The 4,477-nt window shown below is 42.6% G+C and overlaps 1 long non-coding RNA gene across 1 annotated transcript; it reads left to right on the plus strand.

The window, feature by feature from the left end:
- Positions 1-1,284: 1,284 nt before the first annotated feature.
- On the plus strand, positions 1,285-3,936 carry LOC125942741 (uncharacterized). The gene is made up of 3 exons (XR_007465331.1): positions 1,285-1,424; positions 2,730-2,817; positions 3,767-3,936. It is a non-coding gene; the product is annotated as an uncharacterized LOC125942741 (long non-coding RNA).
- Positions 3,937-4,477: the final 541 nt, after the last annotated feature.

The following is a 4,477-nucleotide window of genomic DNA, read 5'->3' on the forward strand; positions in this document are numbered from 1 at the left end:
TATTTTTAATGGCTTCCTATATCCCCACCCCCACCCCCGGTGAAGGCTATAGGGTGGGATATCACCAAAGATCATGTTAACTCGAGTGAACAGACCGTATACCGATTGCGGTATGCTGTGAGATGAACTAAAGGACAGCCGATATTGTAAAAGTGTTATTGCTTCAGGTTTACTTGCCGTCTATAGACAAGAGTCGTTAAACTCGGCCCAACCCGTGTACGCTGTAACCAAGCGGAGTTACAGGCGGATAATACGGAGCTACGTTTGATATAAGCCACTGGGATTGAATATACTGCTGACATTTCTTTAAAGCCTTCTTGTAGAGTTTATTATAGACATGGTGTATATACTTCCGCATTTTTTCACCACATTATATGACCTCCGTAGTCGCTCTCGGCAATCCCAAGACAGTCTTTACAGTTGTTTTTTATAGCATTACTTTTGCGGCAGTAAAATAAAGAAAGCAAAATGCCGATCCAATCATGTAAATAGAGGTTATGAATGCCAGTTTTAGCGAGAAGCGGATTACAAACAGGCATCATGCTAACAGCACAGAGACTTGTAATGTGTATAGCTGACAACGCAGAATTTGCTAGTGTGCGATGAACCGATGTCGTGTATGTGGTGTGCGCCTTATGTGTCGTCTGATTCTCAGATACTCTTTAGGTTCTCCCCATATCTAGGCTGCATCACTAACATCGGGTGGTTTTTCGCAGACTGATATCCCGCGCTATAAATTCATTAAAGCTTCTCGTTCACTTACAATGTGCGCTGATACTCTGAGCCCACCCAGTCCTTTCCAGGCGCTATATGCCTGTGCGGCCGAGCATATGCGTACGTCATTAGTGTATTGATTGCTTTGACATATCACCGGAACAGACTGCACTAACATGTGCGCAGCTAGGTATCCCATTTGGCGGTACGTTGAAAGCTATGCTAGAAATGCACTACATTACTCATCGTCGCTGGCCATAATGCTAGCGCCTGACGTGCGTGCTAACGGTTTTTACAAACACTGCGTTCATCCAAGTGTGCACTCCTGCTCCATGCGATAGCCCACAGCGTTTGTAATACAGCGCGCCAAGGCATTTCCTTTTTCCATGGAAAGAACTGAAAAATGGAAGGTTAAAGCAACCGGTTTCGCGCGCATGCAACGCAGAGAGAGAGAGAGCGACAATAAAAAAAAAAGAACAGAAACGGGCAAAGGCGCTCAGATTTCTCGGAGCACGTACACCGTCGCCGGCCGCAGCGCCTGCGCATGCGCAGCGGCAGCAGCGGCGGCGCGCCATCTCTCCGCGTCGATTTGAATTCTCAACGGCTGCGCCAGGCAAGTCAACGCTTGTTGCTGCTGGTGAGCTGCCTGCACCTTGGTGTCTGTGTATTCGTCTCGACTTTGTGGCATCACACGTCAACTACACTGAACGGTAAGTTTTAGCGAAGATGTTTTCCGTCACTAGCTCATGACTAGGTGAGCGTATTTCGTAGCGCGAACCGGCTGCATGTAATGTAGGCGACTCGGGCGTAGTGCCGGTTTGTCGTTTGGTTTGTAAACGCGCTCGGGTTCTCGATTGTACTATAGGGAATGTTTAACGGCAAGCGATCGCTCGCGCTTGTTCATTTCACCGTCATTGTCAATGTCCGTGGAAAAGGAAATACACCATGTTTAACGTGGATACTGAGCAGAAATAAGCGCGGATTGTGTGTGTTAAGCGGCGTACTGTGGGCAGGTCTCGTTTTGTGGCGCTCGATCGGCGGCCATAAACGCTGCGCTGCCTTTCTAATAAAACTCATCTAAAGCGCTTTATGTATATACCTCGAAATTGTGCTAGAGTGACGAATTGTCTAAAAGAGACGTACTATCGCGATGGAAAGAAACGCGAACAGCGGAGTGCGTGGCCGAAGCATAACTGAAGGCATAGTGCGCGCCGTCCAGTCATCACCATGGACATGCGCGCATGTCCGGTTTGATTGCTCTGTGCGATGATGCACCCCCTATACTGCGATATTTTTGTTTCTGTTAGTACAGTTTGCGCTCTCATTACTGCGACGTCACCTTTTGTCGTTTTCAAATAAAAGAGAAGTAAAATAGAAAGAAAATATCGCAATATAGGGGGTGCATCATCGCACAGCGCAATCAAACCGGACATACGCGCCTGTGAATGGTGATGACTGGACGGCGCGCACTATACATTCAGTTATGCTTCGGCCACGCGCTCCGCTGTTCGCGTTTCTTTCCATCGCGATAGTACAGTTGAATAAATGCTAGCGTACTCAGATGAAAGGCCGTGTTTGCGGGTCATGCATCAGCAAGCCGCGTGTGCTGCCGTTTTCGTAAGTCAAAAGTCGGAGTATTTATGGGGCTCCTGGCAACCAGTATAAATATATATAACCGCAAAAGCTTTCAGAGCACGAAACTTGCGATAGGCCTAGTCAATCGCAGCTTCGCAACTTAACCGAAAGAATTGGAGAACAATAAATTAGTGGCTCGGGGAAGCACGCTTTACACGTTTGAAACTGAAGCCATTGGGTTTGAGGAGAGTTTGAATATTTTCTGTGCTGTGCTCGTGTTGCCATGAATTACGAACTTCGCCAAGCCCTTGTCAGCTTTATTAAACAAGTGATTCAACTCAGCTGAATCTAATAGTGCATTTCAAGTGACTGACGTGTCATTCTTTATAATTACAATTATGCAAGCATTAAACCACAATATTTTTATTGCCCCTAAACAGCGGGTGTCATAGACTGCCAGGGAATTTTCATGAAAACAGCCAGGGAAAGCTTGGAAAAACATCAGGGAAATTGAAAATGACAACATAGGTATGCTGTCTTGTTATTTCCATACAATGTTTCCAGAGAATCGCTGTCTTAAACATATTTTTGAAGCATTTCAACTCCCCCGAAAAATTATAAATTGGTATCATTTTCTGAAAAAGAAATGAAAGTGAAGCATGCTGACATGGGACATTTCTTACTCAATCTTTTTGCATTGCCTAAGTGTCCTGAACCTCGAAACTCTAGAAAAATATACTTATGTTGTAGAGCGCCTTCAATTATTTACTGTGATAGCATTCATTGTAATGACAGTTCAATTTTGTTTCCCAGGAGGTACATATGTGTCGTGCCACAACACAGAAAGTGCTCACGGGGTATTTCTGGTGCTCATGTGGTATACCTAACTTGCAACCGTGTCAGCATGCCCAAAATATATGATTATCTATAGGAAACTAAGTGACCATATCAACACAATCAATCCATCTGCCTTCTATTGAAGTTATGGCCAATGATGTATCAGTTAAGAGTATAAGAAAGACATTTAAATGTGTATTAAGGAAAATAAATGACAATCTTTGTCATGATACGTTCAATACTCCAGTCACTCATTTGAGCATATTATTCCGCACGGGTATATTTAATTACCAGCCAAAAATGTAAACAGTCCAACTGTGTAGCCTAGTTTCAGCAATTAATATAGAGATCATTTGGGTTAATTAAGTACATTAATGTGTCATATGGGCTTGTCATAAAATGTAACATACTGTTGCTGGCGCCAGCAGCAATTGTAACAGTTTAATTGTTCATCATACGGTAGAGTGAAACATTATGCGATGGTACTGTTTTGTATTGACAAGCAGCCATTAGGCATAGTTAAACCGTAATAAGGATTGACTTAAGTGGTTTGAGCGAATATATTAAGCTGCTTTATGAACGTACAAAGAATACACATTTGTTATTTTTGCCTCACATTGTTGTATCTACATATTTGCAGCATGCACCTGCAGCACCTTCGGAACGGCTGACACGAAGGTCAAGGCCAGCCAGGCAACCGTGCTTGCCAAGGGGAAGCAGCTTTAAATATGTAAATATTCTCTTTTGATGATAGCATAAGACATGCATTTTAATAAATTAATGTATTATATCGTTCAATAAAAACATTTAATTCAATATTGGTGCACTTGTTTCCTTTTTTGCACTACATGAGTCTGCACTAGTGCAATTGCTTGAAATATTTCTTTCTGCTACATATGAGAGTACAGCTGGTTCAGGATCATTATTAATCTATTAACATGAGTGCATAAATGCAGATGGGAAGCAACAGGTGCACATGCATAATATACGTTCAAAATTTTGTTGCCGCCATATGTAAACAAAAATTTTAACTACCTTGTAGATAGATTTCATTCAAGCGAATGCATTGCATGCGACTAAACTTTCTTCAATGTGCAATTACACAAATGCTCATGCAGCTTTACATAATGATTCACGGCTGCATACATTTTAGATTTTTGACTGCTTCCATCTGCATGCATGCTTTTCTATGTACAGTTCCCTATGTATGTTCCCATATGCATAGTGGATACAATAAATCTTTATAGACATTTCCAATAATCTGCTTATTAGCAAACCCCAGCAGCGAGTGTTTATGGAATAACATTGCCTGCCGAAACATAGAAAAATGTGGTGTATTATCTAGTATATA

Source organism: Dermacentor silvarum, chromosome 1 (genome assembly GCF_013339745.2).
Source record: "Dermacentor silvarum isolate Dsil-2018 chromosome 1, BIME_Dsil_1.4, whole genome shotgun sequence".
NCBI lineage: Eukaryota > Metazoa > Arthropoda > Arachnida > Ixodida > Ixodidae > Dermacentor > Dermacentor silvarum.